Below are 15797 nucleotides of genomic sequence, written 5' to 3' on the forward strand. Positions count from 1 at the left end.
ACTCTAAGGAAATGATCAGGAATATGGACAAGATTCATGCACAAAAGTGTGCATTACAGCGGTTTTTATACAGGTGAAAAACGGATGGAAACTTAACTGTCCAGCATCAGAGAAGTGGCTAAAAATTTATGCTACATCTATATGGTAGAATACTATAAAACCATTAAAATGTTTGTGAAGAGTTTTTAATTGCATGGAGAAATGGTTTGGGGAGGTGGGGGGGTGTCCAAAATAAATTATCTTAGGGCTTCCCTGGTGGCGCAGTGGTTGAAGGCCCGCCTGCCGATGCAGGGGATGTGGGTTCGAGCCCTGGTCCAGGAAGATCCCACATGCCGCGGAGCAGCTGGGCCCGTGCGCCATGACTGCTGAGCCTGTGCCCTGGAGCCCGTGAGCCGCAACTACTGAGCCCAGATGCTTCAGTTGCTGGAGCCCGTGTGCCTAGAGCCTGTGCTCCACAGCGGGAGAGGCCACCGCAGTGAGAGGCCTGCCCACCGCAACGAAGAGTGGCCCCTGCTCGCCGTAACTAGAGAGAGCCCACGAGTAGCAACAAAGACCCAATGCAGCCAAAAATAAATAAATAAAATAAATAAATTTATTTTAAAAAATTATCTTAACTACATGAAAATGTGCATAGAAAAAGACCAGAAGTGGTAGCCTGACCACTAAATTCTTTGTTTTTTTATATTTTCCTTTGTCTTCAATTTTCCTACAAGTATTTATACTTATATAATCACACACAAAAGATTAAAAAATAAATAAACCCAGGGGATATTACTGATTTAGGAATTTTATTTTAAGAAAAAAATTTGGCTCTATTTCTATGTCCCAGCATCTAAAATTTCAAAACTGGCAAATTCTTATTTGAGTTATAGTTAGGACAAGTTTTTTATTCAGCATTATTATAGTTATTCTCTAGTACTTTGTTTTCTTTTTTTTTTTCTTTATAGCCTGCCCAATTCAGAGTTACTCAGGGAGTACACAAATGTTCATTACTATTATTTACACAAATAGTGGGCAGGCCTCCTGCAGTCGCCTCAAATAGGAAAAGAAAAAGTGGCCCATCAGAAAGCCAATTTTCTGCTCACCCTGAGATGAAATTCTTTTGAAACTAATTCCAGGAATCTCAATTTTGTTCCCATTATTTGTCAAAATACTGGCTAACATACCAGATTAAAAAATCTGAAAAGTTAACTCATCTATATACTGTATAAAACATGCATTTTGAAATCTGTTAACAGGATTTTTATAAACTGTTAAATCATTCATGTATGACACAAAAAACCAACTTTACCATTTTTCTCCCTTTCCCTCTATAATCTTATACAGCATTATGAAATGTCATAATCTCTTCCACGAAGAAAAATAAACTAAAATTTAATTAACTCCCAATCACACATGCTAATGCAGAAATTTATTGCATAGATTTTTTTATCATTTATATTCAGCTTTGGAAAACAGTATAACCATTCAATAATGAATTTTCTATAACTACACTCTACTTAAGCCAGCATTAAAATCAGTGAACAAAGCTTACTCAGAAATAAAGCCATGATTGATGGCTTTTTTCTTAACTTGCTTGCTTTGAGGCACAATTCTGAAGCTGTCTTCTGAGCCATAGGGATCCAGAGGTGGGGATGTGGGTACAGGGTTATATATACTACAGGCCTAAAACTGAACCCAGGAATGTCTATAGCAGTGTTTTCCAACCTGCATGTTGTGGCCCTTTTGTGGGTTATGAAATCAATATAGTGAAGATCAGTATTTTTTAGAAAAGAACATGTGCATCTCACATAGTAAGAGTAAGCGCTGGTACAAGAAACTTTAAGTTCAGATATACACATATAAGTATATGTATGTACTGGGTTGCAATATAGCATTTCTCTCTTACTATGGGTTTCAAGTAAAAATCTTTAAAAGCAACAGGCTTAAAGAGCAAGTCTACTGAATAGGCTTCTTTGTGGTAAATACCAATTAGGATTCTTGCCAGGTTAGCAATAAACTAACAGTTCCAAATAATGAAACACTCCAATTTAACCCCCACAGACAATTAAACTTACAGGTATTTCCTAGGAAGTATTTGTTAAGAATATTTCAAAGTACATTTATCTGTACTTTATGCTAAGTAGAATAAGCCAGTCCCCAAAATGCAAATACTGTGTAATTTCACTTATATGAGGTCCCTAGAGTAGTCAGATTCATAGAGACAGAAAGTAGAATGGTGGTTACCAGGGGCTGGAGCAGGCAGGGGTGGGTGTGGGGAGGAGGACAGTGTTAGCTGCTTAACGGGTACACAGTGTCAGTTTTGCAGGATGAAAAATTTCTGGGGATGGGTTGCACAACAATATGAATATTCTTAACACAACTAAACTGTACACTTAAAAATGGTTAAGACAGTAAATCTTATGTTACGTGTATTTTTACCACAATTAACATTTTTTAAAAATCAAATAGCCACATGTGGCTCAAGGCTACAAAACTGGGCTGGACAGCTTTAGATATCGTGCTATCAGCTGTGGTAAAGTAGCCCTAAGCTCAATTTCTAACCATCATTGTCCTTATCAAAGTCCTTTCAGGATTCATGACTTCCTCTTGGGAATTATAACTCCAGAGTCCTTGGAGCTCACAGCACAGGAGCTGCATCTCCCAACATCCACCCTCCGACTGGTGACAGGAGGCTGGGTACAGGCTTGGGGGGCTGGAGCACTGCACCCCTGTAACTAGGAGACTGCTTACAGAATGTCTAGACAAGGAGGGAGGAAGCTGCATGGGAAAGAAGGTCTTTGTCCTCAAGTTCAGTGAGTAGTTATTGAAGGGCATGAATGCTCCAAGCCCAGTAGGGGTTTTCTTTGACTGAATGCCAAACTGCCCTGCCCTTTTATCTCAGTGAAGCTGCAGAGACCCTCATTAGGCACCATACCCAGTAATAAGGAAGCCTTGAGTTGCCTGAGAGGAAGAAAATGACTGTCTATATAAGCTATAGGCTTATTAAGTCTCTTGCAAATAACTGTGACAAAGTACCTTTACTTGCACAAAGAAATGAAACCCAAATGTCCTTACTCTCCAAGCTCCCAGCTTTACTGAGAAGATTGGGTAAGTTTAAAGCCAACGTCTATGAATTACCTCCTTCCAGAAAAGCAAAGAAGAATGTATTTTATTATATTATATTATGTTATATTACTTATCGATAAAGTCATTTTTTAAATTGTTGACATTCCCACTGAACTGAAAACAGGACAAATGATACTCACTTATAAATTTATTTTCCTGTCCTATATCTGCTATTGAGATAGTAAAGGATAAACAGGTGTTTGGGAAAGGAATTATCTACCTGAATTGAGATGAAAATGCCAGCTGATGAAAGGTACGTAAATTAGCTCAGACTCATCAAGCTCTGCCTGAAAAAAAGAAAGATTCTTCTGTTTCACTGAAAGCTCAAGATAGTAGAGCATAAAGCTTTAGGACTCCACAGCCAGTGATTTCCAGCTTCTAACATTCTATGCCTTGAATGAGGAACTACCTAACGGAAGAACGACCACATAGGGTATTAAGTAAGGAAGCAGGCTTTGGAGGCAACCTGGGTTCGAATCTCAGCCCTGTGTTACCGTTGTGTAACAGGGATAATGATGGGGTTGTGGTGAGGTTCAAATGAGCTGAAACATTAAGTGCTCAGAATGCTGTCTGGGACACAGTAAGGATGCATCACCGTGAGGGTGAGGAAAGTTACATGATGAAGGCTGTTCCTTTGTCAAGGTCTGATCTGAACAGATGAGACTTCAGAAACTTGGCTTTTTCTTTACAGTATCTAAAGGCTCTCTCACCTGTTGAAGATGTGCTCCATTGTCACCTGACGTCTTTTAAGAGCTGCTTACTATTCCCTTTCTCTAAGGCCAAGGGCAACACCTACCTCTGACAGCTGACTCAGGCAGTCTTCAATGCCACTCTTCTGCAGACATACTTCCTAGCAGCATGGGGAGGCACGGGGGTGGCAGGCTGCACATTTGCTTGGTTTGGTCCAGAGCACTGGCCTAAACAGTGTGGTTTTTTTTTTTTAATCAGAATTAGCAGCTAACATTTTTAAATCTAGAGATTTTCCACAGAAATTCAGATGCTTAGTGTCTCTTGAAAACTCAAAAGACCTAGCAACACTGGATCCACATTCTTGCATGACAGCAGGATTGGAGCTGAGGGAGCCTCCGGCCACAGATCTCTCCACTTCCCAACACTGAGGCCACTGGAAGCGCTGCCTATCAACACCCTTGGGCTATTGCTTTTTTTGTTCTTTCTTTTTTCAGTGTCAGGTCAGTTGTGCTCATTACAATGCCTGGGTGGCCCTGTAGCCCCATGTGTACAGGGGCAAGAGAAGGACATACTTTAGAGACAAACAGACTCTTGTTCATATCCTGACTCCACCCACTAACCGTGGGAAACAGGCGGGTTATGAACTCTCTCTGAGCCAGAGTTTCCACATGTGAAAATGGGACTGATCCTCCATACACAACACAGCACACGTGTTTATCTGAGATCGTATGGAAAGTACCCAGCCCTGTGGCCGTATACAGTGGGATGCTCAATAAATGTTCCTTTTCCTCCCTCTTACTACTCACTGGGGATGGGTGTGACACTTTGGCACCAATCCCTACTATGCTCCTCCACCATCTCACCAATGGTTTGCCCCTGGCTCATCAGACACACTCATGTTCCAATGTGCAACTAAAATGTGCTTAAAGGATCAGACTGGAATGATGGAGCCTCTAGATTGAACCATCAGTTTACAGAGAATACAAATGACACCATGGGGATGAAATCAGCAAAATCCAGACTATGAGAAACTCTATAGGACAAATCTGATTTCTTCAACAAAAACTGCAAGAAAAAAAAAAAAGATGAAGAGACAAAGTTACTTAAGAGATGTATCAACCAACTGCAATGAGTGGAACTTATTTAGATCCTGATTTAAACAAACTGTACAAAAATTTTATGACAGTTGAGGGGAATTCCCTGGCGGTCCAGTGGTGACGACTCTGCACTTTTTGCTGCTAAGGCCCTGGGTTCAATCCCTGGTCGGGGAACTAGGATCCCGTGAGCCATGCTGTGTGGCCAAAAAAAACACAAAACTATAATATTCCTAATATTTGGAGTTCCCTGGTGGCCTAGTGGTTAGGATTCCAGGCTTTCACTGCTGTGGCCCAGGTGCAATACCTAGTTGGGGAACTGAGATCCTGAAGGCCACGCAGCGCGGCCAAACAGTAAATTTAAAACAAAAGACAGTTGGGAAAATATGAACGCTCTGAATATTTGATACTAAGGAATTATTGTTAATTTCTTAGATATAATGATATTGTATTTATGTCCAAAAAAGGAGCCTATAGTTTTAGAAATACATACTGAAATATTTCCATGTGAAATGATATAATGAAAGTAATCCAGGGTGAGGAGAAAGGGTGGGAAATTCAGATGAGACAAGATTCTCTAGGTAATAAAAATAACTGAAGCTGAGTGATGGGTACATAGTGGTTTATCATACTGTTCTCTTTACTTAAGAAGTAATGCATATGATAAGATGTTTAAAATTCTTTTAAGGTTAGAAATAGCACTGGACTGATCTAATACAGGAAATGCTTTCTTGGAGTCATAACTTATGAGTAAGTTATTTGGGGGCTCAGATACCTCTTTGAGGAAGGATTCCTGGGGGCAGGGAGGATGGGGAGGGATTTCAGTTGGCTTGGTATATTAGCGCACTGGGGGAAGAGGCAAGCCCCTGGTTTCCTCTACCTTGCTATATCTCTTTCCCTCAAGTTTTAAAACGCCTGTCTCTGCCCTTTAGACTATCAGCCCCATGAGGGCAAGGACACGTATGTAAATCCTTACTTCCCTGACACCTCGTGCAAAGACTAACATGGCACATAATAAGACCTCAACAAATGTTTGTTGAACAAATGAAGGGGAAGGGGTATCGATATTTCATCTTCAATGAGAGAAAAAGAGCAGGAAAATCTGATTCTGACAAGGTGCTCCCAAGCTGTGGTTCAATACACGGGATTCACATTTGACCACACATCAAAATGATGGTCTGAGGAGCAGATTCCTAGGCACCCCCTCCTTGGAGATTCTGATTCAGTGGGTCTGAGCTGAGTTCCCAGGAAGAATATTTTTAACAAATGCCCAGGTGATTCTGATGCCGTCAGTTCAGACTGGTGTGGAATATCCAGTTATAGGTTATTAAACCTCTTTGCTTCTCTAAAGTAGTATTCATTTTCTTCTGCCCAGCTTTTTTTTTTTTGAGTGTGGAAACTTTCAACACACACATACAAGAGTACAATAAGCTCCCTTAAGGCAAGGGCCATCAACTTTCTGCCATCTTGCTTCTCAATTTTATTTCTAAGGAAACCATTTAATTTTAATTGAATGTTGCTGAATTCAGCAACAGCATTGGCAGCAATACTCTCTGCCTTCGAGACGAAGGTGGGTGAAACCCATCCCTGGGTAACTTGAGAGAAGTATGACAAATAAAGATGTAGGAGGCTGTGTTTTCTTGGTCTTTGGCTTTAAAACTGGGAAATCAGACTAATCACACTACATGATAATCAGGAAGATTTGGATTGTTAATTGTTCCTTAAATGTTTTGCAGTTTTCACTATTTTAAAGAAATAAAGTCTCACCCAAATCTTTAAAAATACCTTTTTTTTAAAAAAAAAAAAGCATTCTTCATTTAACATAGATGCAAGGTAAATCATTTGGTAATGACCATGACTCCTCTGCCTTGGATAGAAAGTAAGAATTTAAGCCAGAAAAAAGAAGAGCTAGATATAATTTCATGTAGCTGAATATTTCTAAATCAGTAGGACCTGCAAAGAAATATCCTTTGGATGCTTTTTTCTTAATGACTGAAATGATCACAAACTGATTTGCTCTTCCATTCCAAAACTACTGCAATTTAGGTGATTAGCTAGAGGAAATGAAAAGAGTGTGTATTTCAAATTTGTAAAACCAAAATTCCAGGTAATTAACAACTACTCAACTTCACCATAACCCCTGATAATTTAATGGACCACTGCTGGTGCATCACCCTCTCCCAAAATACAGCCACTTAGATGATCGTAAGAATCCAGAAACAAAACAAATGTATGATATTTAATTTGCAATCTATACATATCATGGAAAGCTGGGAAATATATCAATACACAAGAACAAGCTGGTGAAATAAAAAGAGGTCACATAAATTATATACAGTATCATTCAAATATGTATATTATATAGATAGATGATGCAAAAAGATCATAAGGAAATGCAACAAAATTTTTAAGAGTAATAGTATTGCTGGGTTGCAAAAACACAGGCAATTTCTTAACCTATATATATTCAGGCACTTTCAAACTTCCCACATGAAAATACAGAATCTGTAATGAAAATACTTTAAAAAAAGAAGAAAAGAAAGAGTTGCAGTAGAAATCATCTATTTTCTCAATATATTGCCACTAATAAATATGGCCTTTCAATAAGGCAGAGACTCGGGGATTAAGGAGAACCCCACAGCTCAGTCATGACAAATGAATTCATTTTATCTTTTGGCCACATCTGATTCTGCCTCATTTTCAAGATATGGTGACAATGAGAAATATGAATAAAGCAAAATGTCCAACTTAATGATTCACGTGACAGCTTAATAACTAAGGAAACGTAGACTTTTCTATAGTCAAGTGGAATGTTGTGCTTCAAAATCTACATTGCTTCATAGGATAAATTAGGGAGTAACTGGTCACTTAACAAAAGTATTCTTCAAATCACTCCAGAATTTCTCTATAATGTGAAATATTCTAACATGTTTCCCAACTTTTTAACATCAAAAAATTTTCATAGACACCCCACATAAGAGTGATTGTAGTTGGTTGGGAAAAATATGTAATGAATATATGTTATGAATTTAGTAACACTTTCAATGCATTTGTATGTACTAACTGGTAATAGAATCCTTACACATCTGAAAAATAATGCTGAAGATATATATGGCTCATTATTTATTCTGTGTCCATTCAATGTTGGGACACATGTGAATTCAAGGCCCCCCTTCAAAAACTCCACTACACCCACTGATCTGTTCATCACTCTGGTGCATTTAAAATATGGTACCACGGGGCTTCCTTGGTGGCGCAGTGGTTGAGAGTCCGCCTGCTGATGCAGGGGACGCGGGTTCGTGCCCCAGTCTGGGAAGATCCCACATGCCGCGGAGCGGCTGGCCTGTGAGCCATGGCCGCTGAGCCTGCGCGTCCGGAGCCTGTGCTCCGCAACGGGAGAGGCCCCAACAGTGAGAGGCCCACGTACTGAAAAAAAAAAAAAAAAAAAAAAATGGTACCACGTAAAAGAAAACTCAGGCTGCGTGAGTATCACTTTTGCAGAGCGTTTAGGAATTTTAGAGTGAGGGGAAGAGAAGGGATTAGTTGAATGGCATCCATTTCTCATAGATACAACAGTTTTTTTAATGTAGGAAGGAGTAGATAAAGAGTACAAGTGGGATTCATTTTTCATTCAATCTAGCCAAATTAGAAAAATATAGTCAGATCAAGTTCACTATAAGGAAGATGTTTTCCAATACATGGCAGGTTGAAAGACAGTTTTCCATCTTTTACAGTAATATAAAGAAAGAAAGAAACTGACTTACATCACATTAATAGTATACATTCAACCTGTGCAGTCAGAATAATCTATCCAAGAGGTTACATTATAGCTTTTTAAGAAAGAGTCAGATAGACCCAGATTCTGGGTGTAGCTTCTCCAACTACTAAGTTCTTCATCTATAAAACATGGCCATGATGTCTACTATGTACTGTTATGGGGATTAAATGTGGTAATAGATGCAGAGTATCTGGAATAGAGAAACATTCAAGAAAGGTTGGTTCTTAAAGATTAGGGTTCTGGGAATGTAATGATTATGGAGATAAAGGAAGAAGAATGTGTTTGAAATAGGCAGGTATGTGGTTAGCTGCCAAAAGCATTCCCTGTGGGAAAGACCTCGGAGCTACTGAACAAGCCACATCTAGGGTTCTTTCATTTCCTTGTGTTCTCATTTCTGACATTGCTGCCATTGTGTCCACTAATTTGGCAAAGTTGCTTTGAATGGTGACCTTCCTATTCCCACCATCTGTTTTCCTCTCCCATATAAATAACGGATTGTCTATTCTCATTCTTTTCCCAGTAATATGATTTGATACGTACCTGTTAATGCTGTAAACTGGGATTTTAAAAAGTCTTCCTAATCACTCTTAAAACAGTGGTTTACACTCTGTCCCTGTAAAAACATCAGCTAAACATTCATTTCCTACAGAAGAAATTTAAATCTTGCTAGTATGAAACCATAGTATTACTTTACATCTAGCAAAATGGACTTAAAAACTACTTTGTAAATGCCCATTAATGTTATACTCATTTGCTGTGTTTTTACCATTAGGAAATTTATCCCATTTTATTATCAAAAAGGAACCTATATACATATATATGAACATATTAGTGTGTGTATGTAAATACATATATATGTGGGTGTGAATATCCCCACTTATGCAAATATTTATAAGTATATACTATAGATAGATAGGAGGGAGGGAGGGAGGAACGGAGGAAGGAAAAAAAAAGGACCTTGGAAGGATTAATATCTAACTGAGAGTTGGAAGTGGGACTAAATGTGGGCTATAGAGATTGAAACTTCACATTTCATCTACTTATGTCATTTAAAACTTCTTTATAACAAACTCATATTACTTTATTGGATTTTTAATTATTTGTTAAAATCCGATTACTTCAGTGCTCAAGAAAGGACATTTTAAGACATTTCATTTAATTCTTTCAGGTCGCTAGGCACTGCTAAGTGCAATTTTAAAATACACTAAGGTTTCATTTTGAGAGGAGAAAAAGATATTCAGAAGAGTCTTTGATCACTACATCATTTTAACTAGGACTTTTAAGAAGTCATATGAATTATCGATATGTAATCTGAGCCCCTAACCACCTATAAGCACCATGTGCAACCTAAGGGAAAATGGAGTTTAAAAAGATCTTCTCAAGGTCTTCATCAACTACAAGAAGAGGCACTCATGTATAAAACCAAGAGAGGAGGGCAATAATACAACTTAAAACAATGATCAGAAGAACACCTAGCTCACTTTAGGGTAGTAGATGAAGCACTGGGAGATTTAGGTTAAATATATAACCATTAAGAAGAGAAAGAGAAGGGAACATTAACCATCTCAAGCTCCCTCATTCTGCTTCCAATGAGGCTCAAGCTGGGAGGCCCCCAACTTCCTCCCCTTTCAGTCACCCACCCAGTTCAGTTCATTGCTATCCCAGACTGGGTGGAGGCCCTGAGGATGCTGGGAGTTTCTGGGGGAGAGAGGACAGGTGGGTGTGATTGACGTGTACATCACGTCAGTCATTCTCCACTCACCCCATCTCCTCCCCTCCAGTGTCTATTCAAAGTTCTCTCACCTCCCGCATCCATTTCTATGAACAGTATCACACACCTCAACCAACCTCCACTTTCTGCTAATGACCTAGACCGATGCAGCCCAATAGAAATATAATGGGAGACAGATGTGAATCACATATGTAATTTTATGTTTTCCAGGACCCACATCTAAAAAACTAAAGGGAAACTGGTGAAATTACTTTTAATAACATATTTTGTTTAAATCCAATATATCCAAAATATTAATTCAAAATACAGGCATACCTCATTTAATTGTGCTTCGTGTTATTGCGCTTCACAGATAATTGCATTTTTTACAAATTGAAGATTTGTGGCAACCCTGAGTGAAGCAAGACTATGGGCGCCATTTTCCCAATAGCATTTGCTCACTTCCTGTCTGTCACATTTTGGTAATTCTCACAATTTCAAGGTTTTTCATTATTGTTATATTTCTCATGGTGATCTGTGATCAGTGTTCTTTGATGTTAGTATAGAGAAAAGAGAACTCACTCTATCGTGTGAAGGCTCACACGGTAGTTAGCATTTTTAGCAATAAAGTATTTTTAAATTAAGGTATATACATTTTTTTAGACATAATGCTATTGCACACTTAACAAACTACACCATAAACCTAAGTTTTATACGCCCTGGGAAACCAAATAATTCATGTGACTTGCTTTATTTTGATATTTGCTTTATTGCAGTGGTCTGGAACACAACTCGCATTATCTCCAAGGTATGCCTGCATAATCAACATAAAAATCATTAATGAACTGTATCTGTTCATTGAAATCCTTCCATTTGCAACAATATGGATGAACCTAGGGGGTATTATGCTTAGTGAAATAAGTCAGACAGACAAAGACAGATACTGTATGTTATCACTTACATGAGAATCTAAAAAATAAAACAAATGAGTATAACAAAACAGAAAAAGAGACTCACAGATATAGAGAGCAAACTAGTGGTTATCAGTGGGGGGAGCGAAGGAAGGAAGAACCAGATAAGGGTATGGGGATTAAGAGGTACAGACTACTATGTATTAAAAAATAACCTACAAGGATATATTGTACAACACAGGGAACATAGCCATTATTTTATAATAACTTAAAATGGAGTATAATCTATAAAATTTTGAATCACTATGTTGTATACCTGACACTAACATAATACTATAAATCAACTATACTTTAATAAAAATAAATAAATAAAATTATTAATGAAGTGTTTTAAATTCCTTTTCCTATAAATGTTTGAAATCTGATGTATATTTTACATTCACAACACATCACAATTCAGACTCTCCATGTTTCAAGTGCTCAATAGCCACATGTGGCCGGTGGCTAGCGGCTACTGAATTAGACAGCACAAACCTAGGCTCTCACTCCAATGAAAATACCCAAACTTTCAGAATGAATGATTAATGCTGAATAAAAGGATCATGGGTGGCTTTTTAAAAATAACCTTGGCTTATCTGTATTTTTTATTGTTTTCCAACAAACAGATTGCACGTGTTTACTTTTTTTAAAAACTTGTGATTTTAAATATCTTTGACATATTGGGAGAATTTCAATGAATGAATCTTCACATTCATGCTCTAATGCAAGTTATTGTCTTAATGGCACATGTGGCATCAGCATCTGTCTTCATTTCAACATATCTGTCAATCCATACCTAGTTCCTATCTGCTTCACCATCATCAATTATTCTCTCAGTTCCCTATAGCGCACCCACCTTCACCTTCTGCAGATCGCTGGGTTGACAGTACAGAATGCTCAGAAGAAATATTTCCCCTCCTCTCACCACCTCTGCACAAATATTTACTAACCCACACACAATCTCTAGTTCTGCTTTAGTAGAACTAGGGACACTGGTATATGACTCAGAGAACTCAAATTCAAATTCTAGAAAAAGACTCTGTCTTCAGTGCTGCTTCAAAGTTATTTTAAAATAGGTTTGTTATTTACTATTACTTAAACTTAAATATATTCAAAAGCTATTATATGTCCCACCTTGGTTTCTTTACAAAACCAGACAAGCAATACAAGCAACTAATTTTTTAATCAAAGAATGCACTACTCACCTCAAAGATTCTGACATATTATAAAATGTAAAAACCATAAAATTATGGTTTTGGTGCTTAAATATAGAAGCAGTCTAGCTCCTGGAAAATGGGAACATGAGGTGGACACAGCTTAAGAAGTTAAATGCACTTAAGTTAGGAAACTAAGGTGTGAGCACTTACTTTAAATAGTACAGATTTTTAAATCATGTTAAAGTTTGGTTTCATGAAGTGTTTGCCATGCTAATAATGATAAGTTTGCTCTTTTCCCCCAGGATTTGAAAGGCGGCATGTGGAACCCCAAAATGGGGAGTTATGACACCTGGCTATTAGTTCTCACTGCCAGCTGCCAACCAGCTATATGACCTTGGCTGCAGTCCATTCACCCCGCTGGATTCAGCCTCCCGGGCTGTAAAGAGGGGTTGACAGCACAGCGCTTTCTCAGGCTGCTTCCAGCTCACCATTCCTGACCTTTGCACTAATCTCCCTCCATCCCATTATCCCTGAAACATTTGCCTCCTCATGCATCTCCTCCTTGCTAAAAGAGAAGATGGCTGGCAGCACAGCAGTGAAATGGGGAAAAAAAGGCTGTTAAAAAAAAAATCCTAAAATGAGTCACCTTTCAAGAATTTACCATCCTCTGGTGCCTGAGTGCTTGCTTGTGATGTTAAATCAATTCTTCCAATGAAACTTGCTCTAAGAACCTGGTGTTTGTTATATGTACTGTTCTTGGATGATGTTTATACCAGACACTCATCTCTTTTAAGAGCCACTTGTAGATACAAAACAGCACAGAAGTTATCAAACAGATATTGGCAGCCAGATACATCAACTTTAGTGGAGCCTGTAGAAAATCAGATCAAAATCACAGAGAGTTTTAATCAGGTCTTTGCACCTGAAGATAATTACAACTCCTCAAACTTCCCACATAACCTCCCCAGAACCTTGCAGCACCCTAAAATCTAGCCTGCTGCGAGAATCACTTCCTATCCCTTAGGGCCGGCTGCAGCGATACCCAGGAGGGCCTTCCCTCCCGTAGATTCCCCCATCAATGCTTCAGTCAGGGGGCAGCTGATGTTAGCTCTGGTCTGTGTTGCTTCCGCCTGGCCTGATTTTTCATGCTGCCATTTTGAGTTAACATAGGTTTCCTCTGCAACTGATGAATCTTCTAGTCAGGCTTGGAGCACAGTAGGCACGCGCACACGCACACACACACACACACCCATCGGGAAGCTGGACTACAAGCGTAATCCAAGACACTTGCAAGCCAGAATTAAACAGCAAATCCAGAAAGAGCGTATTATTTAACAGAACACTACCAAGACAGTTTGGAGCCACAGCAAATGACTGCTTCTGCATTTGAGTTGAATGGACATTTTTAACCCCTAAATCTTAGTTCTCGTCAATTCTCTAAAGTTCAAGCATCCCTCCTGCTTTGCAGATCACACTCGTCTCAGACCTCACAAGTGATGTCGCCCAATAATCCGCGCCCAGACAGACAAGCGAACCGAGGGCGCAAAGGCAAACTGAAATGGATAATCATCTCAGAAATACGAGTGCCTTTTACCAATAAGTGCCCCGGCGCCACCGCCTTAACTTGCCCCGACACCCCCCATCCCCAAGATCCGCCCCGGGTGTGGCTTGAGGAGGCGGGCGGTGTTATGTCAAGTCCTTCGGCCCTCGCAGACAACAGCAAGAGCCGACGCGTTTGCCCTTAGGGGGAGGGTAGTCCTCCGGACACGACTCGGCAACCGCAACCGCAGAACCGGCGGACGCGGGGGCAGAGCCGGGCCAAGGGCAGCAGGCCCGCCAGGCAGCCATGTTCCCGCGAGCCCGCCCACGCGGCAGGTGCGACCGGGAGGGTGCCTGGCCCTCTCCGCCACCAGCTGTGTGCCCGTACGAGCCGGGAACCCCCGGAGCGGTCTGGGGGGGAGGGCGGGGGCCGCACTGGGCACACACCCCAGCGGGCCAGCAACTGGGATACCAAGCAATGGAAACACAGGAGAAGCGGCCTGGGGGAGTGAGGAGAGTTCAAAAGAGGTGGTGGGAAGGATTGGGTTGGGGGATGGAGAGTGGGGACAGGTTCCAACCGGGCTGCGGCGCCCGCGCCCTGGGGTGGGGCAGCCCTCTCCTGCGCCCCCGCAGCCTGTAGCCGGAGTCCCCCACCCCAACCCCGGGCTGAGGCCCCCTCTCTCCTGATCCCCTAGAGACCCCAGACAGCCCAAGCCAGCATCCGTGGGATTCCCACCCGCGGGTTTGGAGGGACAGCTGGAGGCGACGTGGCACAGGGACGGCGATGGCGGATCCGGGTGAACCCGCCGGGGGAAGCAGCTGCAGATTCCCTGCGCTCCCAGGGGTGCCCGTCACAGCTCACCTGCGGGGCTGCCGGGCTCCGGGCTCGGCTCTGCGGTGCTGATGCTGCGGCCGGCGAGGGTGCGGGTGGTGCCGCGGCTGCGATCACTGTGGCGACATCGAGGGCTGCAGTTGCAGTGGCGAGGGCGGCCGTCGGGCGCTTCCCCCTCCCCAGACTCCCCGCGCTCTGGCCCGCCGCCCCCCAGCTAACAGCTGGCCGGGCTCACGTGACCGCGGGGCCCGCCCCCGCCTCCGCCCCACGCCGGACCCGGGCCGCGCCGCGCCGCGCCGCGCCGCACACGCACTCTGCCTGGTCCGCGGGGGCGCCTGGGAGCAGAAAGGGCGGCTGAGAAGACGAATCTCCCCGTGGAACGTGGCTCGCTCTTTGCGCGATTTTTATTTCATTTCTTGGTCACAGCGGGGTTGCGGCTTTCTGGAAAGGGAGAACTCTGGCTTTAAGGAGCCAGGCCCCGCTTTCTCCGGCGCCTCTCCCGGACTCCGCCGTCTGGGTTGCTACGTGCGGGCCTCTGTGCTTAAGCAAGCTTTCCCCGCGGAGAAACGCGTCTGGTACTTTGTTGACTCACAAGTCCAAGCCAACTCCTTGCCTGGGTTTAAAGGTACGGTTCTGCGCCATGTTGACAAGCCAGACCCTATGCCCGATACTTTTTTTTTTTTTTTTTTTTTTTGCGGTACGCGGGCCTCTCACTGTTGTGGCCTCTCCCGCTGCGGAGCACAGGCTCCGGACGCGCAGGCTCAGCTGCCATGGCTCATGGGCCTAGCCGCTCTGCGGCATGTGAGATCTTCCCGGACCGGGGCACGAACCCGTGTCCCCTGCATTGTCAGGCGCACTCTCAACCACTGCGCCACTATGTCCGATACTTAGACGCTAAATCTCAAAGAGGTTAAGCAACTCGCCCAAGATCACGCAGC

General features: G+C 41.9%; 1 protein-coding gene across 1 annotated transcript in view; it reads right to left on the reverse strand.

The window, feature by feature from the left end:
- Positions 1–15086, reverse strand: part of SCRN1 (secernin 1) — a 58559-nt gene extending 43473 nt beyond the window's left edge. The window contains exon 1 of the mRNA XM_081243513.1: positions 14890–15086. The gene's annotated coding sequence lies outside the window, so the exon portion shown is untranslated. The remainder of the gene's footprint in view (positions 1–14889) is intronic.
- Between the last annotated feature and the right edge of the window lie 711 nt (positions 15087–15797).

The sequence above is a fragment of the Mesoplodon bidens genome (genome assembly GCF_964165515.1).
Source record: "Mesoplodon bidens genome assembly, chromosome: 9".
In the NCBI taxonomy this organism is placed as follows: Eukaryota; Metazoa; Chordata; class Mammalia; order Artiodactyla; family Ziphiidae; genus Mesoplodon; species Mesoplodon bidens.